This window comes from Sciurus carolinensis, chromosome 3 (assembly GCF_902686445.1).
Source record: "Sciurus carolinensis chromosome 3, mSciCar1.2, whole genome shotgun sequence".
NCBI classification, from domain to species: Eukaryota; Metazoa; Chordata; class Mammalia; order Rodentia; family Sciuridae; genus Sciurus; species Sciurus carolinensis.
Window position 1 is genome coordinate 75,232,867 of NC_062215.1, and position 18,072 is coordinate 75,250,938.

The window sequence follows — 18,072 nt, forward strand, 5'->3', positions numbered from 1 at the left end:
CAGACAAATTCTATTGTTCTCTCTTTCACTGTTCCTCTAAATTTTTGCTTCTAGTTTTTCTCCTCCTTCCCTATAACCATCACATTCTATATCTCTTCTGCATTCTCTGTGTTCATTTTTCTTTGATATTTTAAACTCTTTTCTACCTTCCTATTACATTTTATTTTCTCTTAACTGTATTCTTACAATCTTTTAGCACCAATTGATCTATATATCACCTGCCCCCACCATTAATGCTGTTGCAGTTATTATTGCTGCATATGCCATATTTGAACCTATTGTTTGATTTAACTCCAGACATAATACATGGTTACTTATTGTTGTTGCTGATGGCAATTGCTGAGCCTACTATTTCTGTTTTTTGTGTGGCAATTAACATTATAGATGTCATAGTAGGGACCAAGTATTTAGTTTAAGGTTATATTGTTTGCATTGGTTGTTGCTATTGTTTGTTTCCCCACCATTTTGTGAGGTACTGGAAACCTACAGAGACTCTACAAGTTTACAGGGTAGAAACTCTGAACTAAACTCAACCAAAACACAGTATACCTTGCTCCACACAAAATTAATAACACTCAATCTTCAGTTATATTTTAACATAAAAAATAGAAGACATAAAAACCCAAACAAATAACCAGGACCCAAATAGAAATAGCTAGGGGTGAGCCACCAGGTCCCTCCTATAGACTTTCATTTCTATAGTAGAAACAGAGTAAAATATCACAAAGGCTGTGAACACAAAAACTACCAGGGTATCTCAATCCAAATCACTCTGTGACACTTTAACAACTGAAGACTGTGCCCTAAAAAAAGAGGTAAAGTAATCCACTTCAAATGATGCACAAGACCAAGACCTCTGAACACACGAGAAAACAGGTCAACAAGTCTCCCCCGCCCCAATCCCCAATCCCCCAAGAAAGAAACCCACTGATAGTGAGATGATGAAAATCCAGTGAAAGATTAGAAAAAACTGATTATCAAGATGTTCAGAGAACAAAAAGAAGATCTAAGGAAGGAATTAAGAAACCAATTAAAGGAGGTGAAAGACCATTTTAATAAAGAAATAGAAACAGTAAAAAGAAATGAAACAGAACTCCTAGAAATAAAAAACAAGATCAATGATATTACAAACTCCCTTGAAGGTATCAATAACAGACTAGATGGTGTAGAAAATAGAATCTCAGTCCTTGAATACAGAACTTCAGGCATTTGAAGATAGATTTCATGATCTTAAATACACAGAAGGCAATAAAAGGGAAAAATATTAAACATGACCGGAATATTCAAGAACCCTGGGACAACCTTAAAGACTGTATCTGTGAATCATTCAGACAGAAGAATATATGGACATGCAAACTAAAGGCTTAAAGAAAATTTTCAATGAGATAGTTGCAGAAAACTTCTCCCATATCAGAAACCAGCTAAACATCCACAAACAGGAGGCTTACAGACCCCAAATAGACACAGTCAAATGAAAGACTCATCAAGACATGTCATAAACAAAATGCCTAACATAGAAAACAAGAAAATAATACTAAAAGTCTGAAGAGAGAAATAATAGGACACATTTAGAGGCAAATCAATAAGGCTCAATTCTGAGTTCTCTGCTGAGTCCCTAAAATAAAAGAGGGCATAGAATGAGATACTCGAAATCCTAAAAGAAAACAACTATCAAACAAAGTTACTATACCCAACAAAATTCAGTTTCAAATTCAAGGGGGAAATAAAAATAGTCCATGACAAGCATAAACTAAAACAATTCAGGAATATGAAACCAGCACCACAAAGATTAATCAAAAATAGATAAACTTTATACAGAAGAAAAACAACAACAAAGAGCAATTCCAGAAACCCAAGAACAGAGGAAGTTCAATAAAAGAATATTCCACTAAATGAGAATTAAGACAGGATAAAATGTAGGAAGAAAACAAAATATTGGAAAGCCACAAACACATACTCATACTAACGTTGAATGTTAATGGTCTTAACTCTCCAATTAAAACACAGATTAGTAGAAGAGATAAAAAAAAAAAAATCCAACTACATGCTGTTTACCATGCTGTTTATAGGCAAACACAAGCACTGGCTGAAGGTAAAAGGATGCAAAAAATATTCCAGGTATATGTGCCAAGGAAATAAGCAGGAATGGCTGTTCTCATATCTGAAAAAGTAGATTTCAAGCAAAAACTAATCAGAAGAAACCAAGAAGGACAATACACCCTAATAAATGAAACACTCTAACAAGAATACATAAACATAGTAATAACTTATGCCCAAAATGTCAATGTACCTAATTACATGGAAAAAAATACTCCATGACATCAAATTCACAGATACCAACACAATAATACTATGGAATTTCAATACACCCTTATCACCAATAGACAGATCATCAAAAAAAAAAAATATCAACAAAGATATCTCCAATCAAAACAAAACTATAAATCTAATGGACCAAATAAACATCTATAGAATAGTTCACCCCAAAAGAGCTAAATTTACCTTCTCAGCTGCTTATGGAATTTTTTTCCAAAATAGATTATATTCTAGACCACAAACCAAATGTTAGCAAATATAAATATATATATATATATATATATATATATTCTCATGTATTTTATCAGAACTTAATGGAATGAAACTAAAAATCAATAGCAAGAAAAATAATAGAAACCACATAAACTCATAAATATTGAACAATACTCTCAAATGAAGAATAGATCAAAGAGGAAATGAGAATGGAAATTAAAATTCTAAGAAATAAATGAGAACAAAGACACAACATATCAACATTTCTGGAATCATATGAAAGCAATGCTAAGAGGCAAATTTTCAGCACTGAGTGCTAACATTAAAAAATTAGATCTAAAATAAATAAGCTTATGTTTCATCTCAAGTTCTTAGAAAAAGAAGAATAAAGTAACCCTCAGAACAATAAAAGATAGGAAAGAATTAAGATTGGAGCCAAAATCAATGAAATTTAGAAAAAGAAAACAGCACATATGATCAATATAATGAAGAGTTTGTTCTTTGAAAAGATACTAAAATTGATAAACCTGTAGCCAAACTAACTAAAATAGTGAAAAAAGACCCCTAACACTCAAGAAGTTAAATCAAGAATCAATAAATGGGATGGATTAAAAGTAAAAATCTTCTTCCCAGCAAAAGAAACAATTAATTCTGTGAAAATAGAGACTACAGATTGGGAGAAAATCCTTACCACATGCACATCAGATAAATCATTAATCTCTAGTATATATAAGAATTCAAAACATTAACACCAAAAAAACAAATAACCCAATCAATAAATGGGCTAAGAAACTGAACAGACACTTCACAGAGGAAGATACACAATCAGTCAGCAGATATCTGAAAAAATGTTCAACATCTCTAGCAATTAGAGAAATACAAATCAAAACTCTAAGATTTCATCTCACTTGAATCAGAATTGCAATTATCAAGAATATAAGCAACAATAAATGTTGAGAAGGATGTGGGGAAGAAGGTACACTTATACATTGCTGGTGGAAATGCTAAATGGTGCAACAATTATGGAAAGAAAAATGGAGATTCCTAAGAAAACTTGCAATGGAGCCACCATTTGACCCAGTTATCCTATTCCTAGGTTTATACCCAAAGGAATTCAAATCAACATACCACAGTGACACAGTCACATCAATGTTTATAGCAGCTTAATTCACAATAGGTAAGCTACGGAACCAACCTAGGTGCCCTTCAACAGATGAATGGATATGTACATAAACTTATAAATATATATATAAACTCATAGATATTGAACAATACTCATACACACATACACACGCACACACAATGAAATATTATTCAACCTTAAGAAGAATGAAATTTTGGCATTTTCAGGTAAATGGATGAGTTGGAGAATATCATGCTAACCAAAATAAGCCGAACCCCAATACCAAAGACTGAATGCTTTCTCTGGTATGGGAATGCTAATTCACAATTGGGGGACCATAGGGAAAAATAGATTTACTTTGTACTAGGTAGAGAGGAGTGAAGGTAGGGAAAGGAGTATGGGCGTAGGAAAGATAGTAGAGTGAAACACACATGATTACCTCACGTACATATATGACTGCATGATCCATGTGATCCTACAAAATGTACAATCAGAAAAAAGAGAAATTACACTCCATTTATGTATGATGGGTCAAAATGTAAAAATACATTCTACTGTCATGTACAACTAATTAGAACAAATAATAAAAATTTAAAAATTAATTAAAAAAAGGAGTGACAAAAGCAAATCAGCAAGAATAGAGATGAGAAAGGAGATATAACCTCAGACCCTTGTGAAATCCAGAGGACTATCAAATCCTACTTTGAAAAATTATATTCCAATAATATGGAGAATATGGGAGACATGGATACATTTTAAGACACAATTTAATCTGCCCAAATTGAACAGAAAGACATGGAAATCCTACACAGATCAATATTAACTAATGAAATTGAAGCAGCAATTAAAAGCCTTCCAAAAAAAGAAAAGTTCTGGACCTGATTCTCAGCTGAATTCTATCAGACCTTTGCAGAAGAACTAACACCAAAATTATTTCATCAAATTGAAAGAGAGGGAGCACTCCCAAATACTTTTTTATGAAGCTAGTATAACCCTTATACCAAAACCAAAATGCATCAAGTAAAAAATCACATACCAATATCCCTGATAAACATAAATGAAATTATCCTAAATAAAGTATTAGCAAACCACATTCAAAAACACATCAAGAAAATAATACACCATGATCAAGTGGGTTTCATTCCAGGAATTCAAGGTTGATTCAACATATGCAAATCAGTAAATGTGATTAATCACTTAATCAGAATCAAGAACAAAAACCACATAATCATCTAAATAGATGCAGAAAAGGTCTTTGATAAAATTCAATACCCATTCATGTTAAAAATTCTGGAGACACTAGGGTTTGAAGCAATTTACTTCAACATCATAAAGGCAGTTAATGACAAACCCAAAGTCAACATTGTACTAAATAGAGAAAAACTAAAATCATTTCCACTAAATTCAGGAACAATACAAGACTCTCCATTCTCACCACTCCTATTCAATATAGTCCTCAAAACATTAGCCAGATTAATCAGGCCAGAAAAGGAAATCAAAGGGACAAAATAGGAAAAGAAAAAGACGAGCTATTTGTTTGCCAACAACATGATCCTATATTTAGAGGATCAAAAATACTTCACCAGAAAACTTTTAGAACTTATAAGTGAACTTAGCAAAATTATCAGTATTAAAGATCAACACCCATAAATCAATAACTTTCCTATATTCCAACAGTGATTTATTCATTCAATCAAGGAAGAATTTAGGGAAACCATCCCATTTATAATAACCTCAAAAAAGAAAAAAAAAACCTTGTGAATTAATCTAATCAAGGAGGTAAAAGAGCTCTACAATGAAAACCACAGAACACTGAAGAAAAGAAATTGAAGAAGACAGAAAATGGAAAGACATTCCGTGCTTTGGGATAAGCAGAATTAATATTGTCAAAATGGCCACACTACCAAAATCTATGTACAGATTCAATGTAATTCCTGTCAAAATACTAATGACATTCTTTATAAAATTAGAAACAAACAGCTCTTAAATTCATTTGGAAGAATAAGAGACCTAGAATAGACAAAGCAATACTAAGTAAGAAAAGTGAAGCAGGAGGCATCACAATACCTAAACTGAAATTATGCTACTGAACAGTAGTAATAAAAACAGCATGGTGATGGCATCAAAATAGTCATGAAGACCCATGGAATACAATAGATAACCTGAAGACAAACCCACAAATGTATAGTCATCTGATATTTGACAAAGGAACACATATCTTGGAAAAAAAGACAAACTTTTTAACATATGGTGCTGGGAAAACTGGATAGCTATATGCAGAAAAATAAAATTAGTCCTGTTTTGCCCTACACAAAACTCAAATCAAATGAGTCAAAGACATAGAATTAGACGAGTATCCTTATAGCTGCCAGAACAAAACATTGGTTCAATACTCCATCATATAGGTGCTGTCACAGACTTCCTTAACGAGACCCCCAAAGTATGAGAAATAAAACCAAGAATCAATAAGTGGGATGCCATTAAACTAAAGAGTTTTGCACAACTAAGGAAATGATTAAGAGTGTGAAAAGAGCCTACAGAATAAGAGAAAATCATGGCTGTCTACTCCTCTAATAGGGGATTAATATCCAAATATACAAAGAACTAAAAAACCTTAGCACCAAAAAAAAAAAAAAAAGCCACAAATAACTCAATCAATAAATGGGCAAAAGAACTAAACAGAAGAAATGCAAAAGACCACTAGATACATGCAAAAAATGTTCAACATCTCTATCAATAATGGAAATGCAAATCAAAGCTACACTAAGATTCCATCTCACTCCAGTAAGAATGGCAATGATCAAGAATACGAACAATAATAAATGCTGGTAGGGTTGTGGGGAGAATGGAGCTCTTTTTTTATCTTTTATTTTTACAGACAGCATTTTGATTCATTATACACAAATGAGGTACAACTTTTCATTTCTATGGTTGTACATGATGTAGATTCACATCATTTGTGTAATCATACATGTACATAGGATAATGACATCTGTCTCAGTCCACTGTCTTTCCTTCCCCCACTCTCTCCCCTCATTTTTCTCTACACAATCCAAAGTTCCTCCATTCTTATTTTACCGCCCCCCACATACCCTCCTGCTATGGATCAGCATTTACTTATCAGAGAAAACATTCAGCCTTTGGTTTTTTGGGATTGGTTTATTTCCCTTAGCATGATGTTCTCCAACTCTATCCATTTACCTACAAATGCCATAATTTTATTCTTCTTTATGGCTGAATAAAAGTGCTCATCATCTCTGGTAATTAGAAAAATGCAAATCAAAACCACCTTAAGATTTCATCCCACTCTAATTAAAATGGTTATTATTTACAACACAAGCAATAGTAAGTGTTGGGTTGGATGTGGGGGAAAAGGCACACTTGTACATTGCTGGTGGAGTTGCAAATTGGTGCAATCACTCTGGAAAGCAGTGTGGAGATTCCTCAGAAAACTTGGAATGGATTCACCATTTGACCCAGTTATCCCACTCCTCAGTTTATACCCAAAGGACTTAAAATCAGAAAGGAAATCTTATACACTGTTGGTCGGGCTGCAAACTAGCATAATCACACTAGAAATCAGGGTGGAGATTCCTCAAAAAATTAGGAATTGAGCCACCATATGACACAACTATCCCATTTCTGGATATTATACTGAAAGGTCTAAAATCAACATACAACAACAACAAAGTCACATCAATGTTTATAGAAGTGAAATTCACAATAACTAAATTTATGGAATCATATATATATATATATATAAATATATATATATGAGTTCTACTCAGGCATTAAAAATAATAAAATTTCACATTTACTGGTAAATGGATGAAAATGTAGAATATCATGCTAAGTGAAATTAACCAAACTCAAAAACTCAAAGGTTGAATGTTTTCTCTCATGTGAAAGCTAGACAAGGCTAGGATATCATAAAGAACCAATCAAATACAAATTAATAGATGAGTGACAGGAAGTCTAGTAGAGTAAAGGAAAAAGAAGTGAGGGGAGGACAGGAGGGAAAAAAGAAAGGGAAGGGGCGGATCATGAACTGAAATTGATTTCCATGCATATATGAGTTTGTCTGATTAACCCAAGTACTATGTATAACCATAAAGCTCTAATAAATAAAAAAGTCTATGCCCATTACTACCTGGTTTTCTGCCCCTTCTTCACATCTACCTCAGTTATATATCACTCATATCTAATTTAATTACTACAGTTGACTCCAAAGAAGTGTTTAACCTTGATTTTTTTAATTGGCAATATTTCAAGCCACTGATTTGATGATTTTTCTATATTTGGTAATTGTTTCCAACAATCGACATTGTCAGTATTTCATCTATATCTTCAAATTTTACTAGGACCCAAAGTCATTTTAGATTTAAAGTGAAGACTATATGCTCTTAACTAGTAACATAGAAAAGTGCATATATTTTCTCAAGTTTTGTTAAAATGCTCATTTTTCTGCAAGAATGAGGTGAGATAGGCCACAATCCTTTATGTTCTCTGGGATACATGCAAGCCTGCATTGTCTTTACAGGCACCCAAGTTGTCTTAAAGCTGGGCAACCTGCCTACTGGGTCTTCTCATAACACTATTTCATACTGTGTTCCAGGCTCTTTTTCACTGATAAAATAATGAAAAATTATTTGCCAAACTGTACATTTCACAGAGTCCAGATAAACTTGTCTGAGGGTTGTAATAAGCCTCATAATAATTTACTTGGCTAACCTAACATTAATAATCATCAACCCACAATGAGTAATGCATAAACTTTTCTTTCAATTTCTAAAAACACTGCTCTTCAACTGCCTTCTCCATTATCATGCTTCTCGACCTGTTTCCTAGTGTTACTTAGAATTAAAATTAAATGGTTTTTAAAAGATTATTCTTCTGGATAGTTGTGTTCCTGGAAGAACCCTGTGTCATAGGGGAAATGATGCTTTGGGAATTATGGACAAGTGGGTATTAGAGTAAGAACATTTGTAAAATCTTTTAAATGTCAGAAGATGGTAAACTGAGCTCTCATTGTACAATTATGTTTAGAGTGATCAGGTCAAAATATGGACTCATTGACATTTACCCCATTTTTTCAACAAAAAACCACTAGTGAACTTACTTTTTCATCATCATCACTATTATTATTATTCTACCAGGAAAAAATGTTTATTTCTTGTTAAAGTAATCTTTGCTCTGATAAGCTTTTGTATAATCAAAAACCAACCAATGCCTAGCATTTATATAATCCAGATTCCCCATTGAAGATTTTTCCATATAAAACATGTACCAACTTGCTTTAAATAATAATGTAATAATATAACAAACAATGAATTCACTGTAAAAGTATGCTTAAGATTATGGCAAAAATGAGGTATATAGCAACAGAAGTGATAGGATCTAGAAACAATAGAGCTCATAGGAAAAATGTTTGATACTATATTTTATGAATCAATTAAAGAGAATTATACCCACTAAGGAAAATCATAAAGTCATTACAGTTTTTCTTTATGTTGAGATAATTTAATTTAGATTAGGGAGGCTTTCAGAAAAATCTGCTGAACGAATATGTTAATAAACACAATTTATATTACACAAATCATTCTGAGAAATGAGATGAAGAAAGGTAGCAAAAGCAATGTTTGAAAAGTTAATGTTTGAAAGAAGTGCTTTTATGACATGATCTGAGTGTTGTCTTTAAAATTTATGTATTCAGTATTTTCATTAAATAACTAGAAGCACGTTCAGAAACAGAAGGCAACAGGGTAGAGTTTAAGTTATTAGAATACTTAGAGTAAAGAGTGGGAAAAAAATAGGCTATAATAGTAGACATATAATCCAATGCATTATTTTGAACTACCTAAAATTTGCCTGACAATGGCAATTTATTTAAAAGCTCAAGTAAGGAAATAGATTGATCAGATTTATTGTTATGAGATCTAGTGACAATGTTGAAAAGTTGATACAGATTCAGCCTGGATAGAAGTACCTACCTTTTTTTCTTCTATCACTGCAGCAACAAGGAAGAAAAGGATGTGAACACAGAGATCTTCACTGACCATTGGAAAGTAAGGAAAGGTGTTGTTGAGATCGACTATTTTTGAGAAAAGACAAAACTGATGTTTTGTTTCTAAGAAGGCAACTTGGTCTTGAAGGAAGCAGCTGGTATAAATCCTGGAGTCCAAGAGATATCTAAAATTTGTAATGAATAGATGAACTACCTAGAGAATGTACCACTTGGATCTAGTGAGTAGAAGAGAGGTACCAGTGGTGGGTACTGAACTGAAGGAATTTTCCACAAAAGAAATGGAATACCCTGGTGGGCAATCAGCAACACTTGAGCCCATGTCAGTCAGATTGAAGGGAACTGTACACTGCAGGCCCAAGTAGTAGCTGACTACACTTATTAGGAGGACACTAATGGCTCCTTTTCTCATTTTGAGAGACTGAGGTTTGAACTCAAGACCTTGAGCATACCAGAAATCACTACCATAAACCACATCCCCAGGCATATAAACACCTTTCATGATTTCCTTTGTGAATGTGTGTGTGTGTGTGTGTGTGTGTGTGTGTGTGTATGATATTGAGGATTAAACTCCAGGATGGTTTACCATTGAGCTACATTCACAGACCTTTATAAATTCAATTAATTTTAAAAATTATTTTATTTCAATTTTTTGTGGTACTGGAGATTGAATCCAGGGCCTCATGCATGCTAGGCAAACATCTCCCACTTAGATAAATCCCTGGTCCTTTTAATATTTTTATTTTTATTTTGAGACAGGGTCTGGCTAAGTTACCCAGGTGGGTCTTAAAATGTTATTTTCCAGTCTCTAAAAAATAAATAATTTTGAAGAATGTGATTTCCCTGCCCAGGTAGCAGGGATTATAGATGTGCCACACCATGGTGTTCCACTTTCTATGGCTCTTGAAAGAGGAAATGTGAGATGCCCTTGTCCCTTACATATCATGTGGCAGTATCAAGAATGCCACTGGAACAATGCATGCAAACAACCCAGAGACCCAGGATTCAGGAATTCATACCATGGAATGTCCCCACATTCTAACATGGTAATTATCCTTCCTTGTTGTGAAAGGCAGTGACGCAGAAAGAAATCCACCATCAGACTTTGGTGGAGGAGGTAGAGACATGACAGGAGTTTCTCCATAAAGAATGAATGTCATTCCTGACACTGAAGGGCTCAGTAACAAGGAAGCAGATAGGCCTCATGAAACTTGATGCCCAACAGGCGTCATAAATTTCCCCAGCTGGATTGTCCATGACCCTGGTCCTTCCCATAGGTACAGCATACTGAATCTGTTTTCTAGCTACAAATGCAAAAGAAGACATTTAAATAGTGATGTGAAAGGTCGAAGATATTATCCTCACTTTGTTTTAGGAATAAACACTAAATCTTACTGTAGTCTCATTTAAAAAGAATAAATAGAAAGGGAGGAAAAATGATATTAAGCCCAAGGAAATCTTCTATTATGTCAAAGAAACAAATTAATGATGCACAACAACCAAAGGCAGAAGTACATATTTTTCAATAGATTCACTGTAGGGAAGGGAAGTAAACTTTAAACAGCATCTGTTGTTATCTTAGTCAAATTTATGGAGCATGGATTCCTTAAAATGAGAGATAAGATAGGATAACAGTGTGAGGTGAAAAGTTAATTGAAAGGCAAGCAGAAATTTAAAACAAAGGAAGCACGATAATATAAAGAATGTTGTAAAACCAAATATGTGTCAACATAATTATAACCAATACACATTATACTAAAGAAAAAAGATAATTCTAAAAGCAAATTAGTGATTTAGTGGACATTTGCCTGTGTATGCAGTTAGTTGTCTAACCAAAAACACCCTTTAAATCTGGGATGTCTCAAAATGAGGAGACAAAGTGCTGTTGCCCTTGGAAGGCTGGGGAAGGGCAGATATTCCCTGCTTTTTCTGTTTGTCAGGTAGTAGGATCATTTTGTCATAGAATGTCACAGAACAAGAATCTGAATTTTGAGACTGTTCCACAGGGAATTTGGGAGGAATTTCTGTTAAATTCAGTGATCAGCAATGTGATAGGATTTGGGAGAACATAATTCCAAAGGACATTGTCAAATGATCACTATTGGTGCCACAGGGACACAGGTGAGTGCCCAGTAGTCATGCTGCCCAGAAAGCATCCCAGGTACATGGTTCCTGGTGATTTTCTCATCTGTGCCTCAGAATTGTCTATCCATTCCTGCAGCCTCTGAGTCTAGTTCCCCTGACCACTCACTCCTTCAGGGGAGATCTGAGTATTTAAATATACTTTCTAAAAATGGCTTTTCTGTTTCATTCTGTAAATGTCGATTTCTGTTGTCTAAAATCAAGAAATTTGAGTAAAATGATTTGGGGATGAATTTTTCTCAGAGATTTACAGGAACATAAAAATGATATGATATTGAAAAGAAAGGAGAGGTAATAGATATCAAATATTTGCACAGAAATAAGAAAAGATGAAATGCAAAAGATATCCAAAAATATAATTTTGTCTGGGACAGTGGTGCATGCCTGTGGTTCCAGAGGCTCAGAAAGCAGAGAAGGAGGATCACAAGTTGAAGGTAAGCCTGAGCAACTTAGCAAGACCCTGTTTTGTAATGAGTTAACAAAAAAGGACAAAGGGCATCCCTGAGTTCAATATCCAGTGCCTAAGCAAACAAATATATAAATAAAGCAAAGATTTTCAATAATATATAGATTCATATGTTGAAAAGACTCATCATGTCCCAAAAAAATACTTAGAACAATACTTAGAACACGCCAATATATATATATATATATATATATTTGGTTTTTCTAACAGGAACGTGACTAAAACTGATGAGATAAAAGTCTTAAATATTGAAATGAGGTTGGAAAGCTTCAGGTGAAGGGGAAATTCACTGGGTTTCATTAATGCAGAGCCTCTGAGCCTCATTGATATGCTAGCATGCATGGTAGTTCTTCACGAAGAATGACAAGATGTATTGCATTTACCAAATGTTGGGCAGCAAGCTTTCTTGAAGTGTATCTCTTGAGTGTATTGTTTCACCAAACATCGGCAAATGTTAAAAAAAAAAAAATCCTTGTGGAAACTATGACTTTCAAGGTCAACTAATGAATTCTTTAAGCACTAAGTGCACACACAATGATGTAATATCTCACAGAAGAAAAAGCACAATATTAGACTTTTCTACAGCATCATTTCCAGGAAAGCAATTAGCCCACTTGTGACTTTTGAGAAAAAAAATGATATATCTCAGAAATACTTTTCCTAGCCAATTCATGACGCACATGAGAAAGTTACATAAGGACATTCTCTGGTTTGAAAGGCCTCCAACGCTCCAACTATTATCCCTTATTTTTGCTCTTTTGCAAAAGACATGTACGATCCATTGTGGGTAATCAAAGAAAGAGTTCATGTAATGAATAAAATCATGATATATCATGGAAACCAATAGATAATAAGATGATAGTGAAATTGGGGAAGTCTTGTTTCATCAGCAAGAGAGGGAGCCATGAACAACTTTTGTTTTCTAGGACTTCAGTAAAACTGCACAACAGTTTGTTCATGTGGTGATGGCTAAAAAATGAATAAGAGGAGCATCATAGACATTTCATGATCTGTGTGCAACTTTGAAGATAAATTAAAGCCAAGAAGAGAGCTTGAGCATGAATACAAGAATTTACTGGTGTCAAGTATGGCCAGTGACATGGGACTGGGAGCTGTGAAAGATATGAACTATACTCAAGATAACTATACTCAAGATAATTCAGGTCCATTGTCCTGAGACTGTTTATATTTGGAGTGATTGAGAGTCTGCATGCAAGCATTCCTAGTACTTCCCTATATTAATGACATTTTTAACTACTTAAAATTGTATGAACATATATATGTCTCTTTAAATTAATAAAATAACAAGCTTGCCAGCTCTGGAGTGTCAGTTGGCAAGCAGATGGTTCCAGCACAACATTGTGGGCTGTTCTTCTCGCTTCTAGTTGGCGCTTACTTTTACAATATCCTGACCATATGCAGTGGTGTCCCCCAGCTCTCTGCTGTTATATTCCTTTAACAAGATATGACAGTCATAACAGACTTGTTTATTCAAACTGCTTTATCAGAGTCATGACTGATTGTAACAAGGTTAGGTGTTGTCAACCAGAATGAAAGTTAACACTATCTGGAGCTACACAATGTAAGGTGTACATAAACAATTCCTTATTTTTCTGTTTGAAATGCATTTAATTAGATATTTTGACTTCATTCCTTGCTCTGACTTGGATAACGGTGTTATCAAATTCTTGTAATATTTCAGCACCAGAATATAATCTTTTCTCTTAAAGTCCTGGGAACAGAAATTTTCAAAATTCATACATACTTTAATTTATAAATGTATATAAATTATATTATATATGATGTATATTGTTATATTTATAATATCATATCTAATTATGTATAACATATAAAGAGTAATCATACAGTATAAATAATATATTTTATAATATGTCTCCCTGTATTAAAAATAAAACAGAAAAATATGAATATTACTCAGTGGCAAAACTTAAGATATGAATGCTTCACAGAAGTTCCTGGCACAATGATTTTCTTCTATTGTAAAAAAGAAAGAAAAGTTTTTAGTTTTCTGGATTTTAGAATTTTGAACAAATGGTTGTAGGCCTGTATTACCTTTTGGAAAACTCTTTCATATGCATGAGTGTACATACATAAACCTCATTTTATGCAGCAGCTGTGGTACTAAGAAATAGTATGTATATAAAAATATTTTCTTATACATTAAAATGTCAACTCTTCTCACTTGCAGCTGGCACCAACCAACCAGTCACTGGGTTGGAGAGATTCTTTCTGAGGGTCTTTCAAAAACCCTGTATCTTTGCTGACAGAGGGTTTTTCTAAAACACAAATCTAGGTATTGCATTACTCTATCTAAAATATGTCCAAAGTTCTCCAAAATTCCAGTAGGGAGGCTCAACACCTCACCCAGAACACAGTGTACTTTTGACCTTTGCTTTCATCTCTGATCATCTTTTGCTGCTGGACCATGGTACCCAGTCCCTCAGTTTCCTTCCCACTTTGTGCCTTCCCATCAACTCAATTTTTCTCTGGGAATCCATGATGCACCCTCTCTTTTCATGTACTTCTTCTCTTCTTTTTAAAGTCATCTGCTCAACCTTGTTTGCATATTCCACTTCTAAACTTCCACAGGAATTCGAACAAACATTTATCAAAATATTTAATTGTAGTTGTTTTTGTTCTTTGTCATCTTTGTCTTCAGTTTTATGCATATTGTCCGATGTGTGCAACTAATGAGGGTTACTATATGTTGGAAACTACAGACTTTTCATTTAAACTGTGAGGTAGTTTCCTAGTGTTTGTTTCCCCGTCCCATTGTGCATATGAGAATTTAAGAGTCAAAAAGCAATAACCAAAGTTGTAACAAGCACATACACAGCCCAAGATTCAAATTCAGGTATTCTGTATCTAAATCCTGTGATTTTAACCTTACATTATACTTTCCATAAATAATCTGTGATTACTTGGTTAAAATTCTTAGACAATGTGGGAATTTGTCACCATGGAAATTGGCCTGTATTAGGTAATTCCTAGAAGGATATTTGAAAATTTATATGCCTCCAAAAATATAAAAATCTCCTTTGTTCTAGGGTAATATTATAGATTATTCATGTTAAATTCTTTAATTGAATCTGGGCTGTTATTGTGACCAGGAGAACGTAAGAGTTTCATTGTGAACATTACAATTTGGGGGCTTAAAAAGCACTTCACTTTTCAATTTTGTATTGACTCTCTATGGTCTGATTCTCCGTTTAAAGGAATTTGGACTGGCGTTCTTGAGGATGAGAGTCCACTGGGAGAGAAAAACTCTAGAAAGTAAAAGAATACAGAAAAGGGGCCCAGCCAGATCCTGGGTGTTCCAGTTATCTCAGCCAAGCAGCAGGTCTGTGGATGAGGCTATCATGGATCTTCCAGACAAACACTAGGCATGCACTGCTAATTCAAATGGAACAGAAAAAGCATCCAGCTGGATCTAAGAATGAGTGCAAAATTGTATAGTCAAAAATAATGGCTGATCAGTGTTAAGTCAGTGCATTTTGAAGTGGTTTCATGTATTGTCACTTTAATTTGGTCTGCTATTGTTTGGGTCTTAAATGTGCCCAAAGGGCCACATTATATAGGTTTAGTGCCCAACCTGGCACTCTTGGGAGGTAATAGATACTTTTAAGTGGTAGAGCCTAGTGGGAGGTCTTAGGTCATTGTAGGTTAGTTCTCAATAGTGAGACCCAGGTCACCCTTACAGTAATGTTGAGCTGACAAACACAATACTAGAAAAAAACGTACTATCTTTAAACAGTCTAAATTATAACATTGTCCTTGAAGTCAAGAGATGGGTAAAGGCTGGAAGAATGGTGAGAAAACCATTAAGAAACTGGATAAAGAGCAACCAGTGTTAAACAGTCAATTATAAATTATTTTCTATGAAAGCTTAGGAAAGAGAACACATATTTAATGAAAATGCAACCCTTGCTAAAGAGATTTTCAGACAGTACACTAAAAGTGACATTTGGCTTTTTTGGCTGCATAAAAGGCACGAGAAGCAGAAATGAGCTTACGAAGGAATTGTATAGTTTTCTAAATCTTCTCTGTACCCTCCTCTTCCCTCAATTTCCCTCTACATAATCTAAAGTTCCTCCATTCTTCTCTCATCCCCTGAACCCCATCCCCATTATATATCATCATCCACTTGCCAAGGTAAACATTTGGCCTTTGGTTTTTTTGGGATTGGTTTATTTTACTTAACATGATATTCTCCAATTCCATCCATTTATCTGCAAATGCCATAATATTATTTTTCTTTATGGTTGAATAATATTCCATTGTGTTTATATACCACAGTGTCTTTACCATTCCTCTGTTGAAGGGCATTTAGGTTGGTTCCACAACCTAGTTATTGTGAATTGAACTTCTATAAACATTGATGTGGCTGCATCACTGTAGTATGCTGATTTTAAGCCCTTTGGATATAAACAGAGGAGTGGGATAACTGGGTGAAAAGGTGGGTCCGTTCCAAGTGTTCTGAGGACTCTACACACTGCTTTCTAGAGTGGATCAATTTGCAACTCCACCAGAAATGTAAAAGTGTGCCTTTTTCCCCACATCCACACCAACATTTATTATTGTTTGTGTTCTTGATAATAGCCATTCTAATTGGAGTAAGATGAAATCTTAGAGTTGTTTTAATTTGCATTTCTCTAATTACTAGAGATGTTGAACACTTTTTCATATATTTATTAACTGCCTGCATATCTTTTCCTGTAAAGTGTCTGTCCAGTTCCTTGGTCCATTTATTGATTGGGTTCTTTGTATTTTTGGTGTAAAGTTTTTTAAGTTCTTTATAAAGTTTGGAGATTAATGCTCTGTCTGAAGTGCATGTGGAAAAGATTTTCTCCCACTCTGTAGGCTCTCTTTTCACTTTATTGATTGTACCCTTTGCTGAGAAAAAGATTTTTAGTTTGAATCCATCCCATTTATTGATTCTTGCTTTGATTTCTTGTGCTTTGGGAGTCTTGTTCAGGAAGTCTGATCCTAAGCCAACGTGATGAAGAGTCGAGCCTACTGTGTCTTCTATTTGGTGTTGGGTCTCCAAAGAAAGAAATTGAATAAAACCTTAGAAGATGGAAAGATCTCCCATGTTCTTAGTTAGGCAGAATTAATATTGTGAAAATGGCCATTCTACCAAAGTCACTATACAGATTCAACGCAATTCCAATTAAAATCCCAATGACATGCCTCACAGAAATAGAGCAAGAAATCAAGAACTTCATCTGGAAGAATAAGAGACCTCTAATAGCCAAAACAATCCTAAGAAGAAAAAGTGAAGCAGGAGGTATCACAATACGACTTTAAACTATATGCTAGAGCAATTGTATCGAAAACGGCATGATATTGGCACCAAAATAGGCAGAACAATTGTACAGAAGACACAAAGACAAACCCACATAAAATACTAGACAAAGGAGCCAAAAACATACAATGGTGAAAAGATAGCCTGTTCAACAAATGGTGCTGGGCAAACTGAAAATCCACATGCAGTAAAATGAAATTAAACCTCTATCTCTCACACTACACAAAACTCCACTCAAAATGGATCAAATACTTAGGAATTAGACAAGAGACCCTGCACCAGTAACTGCTATTTATGCCCACTTTCACCCTTTTTGCATGTAGGTGTCTGATGGTTGTTTGAACCCTACACTACATGGATGGTTTAGACAACTTCTCTTGTAATATATGTCAGTGTATTAAGAGATGCTGCACTCAAGAAGTCTTGCCTGTGTATGGGTCAGATTCTGAAATCCTGCATTTTGA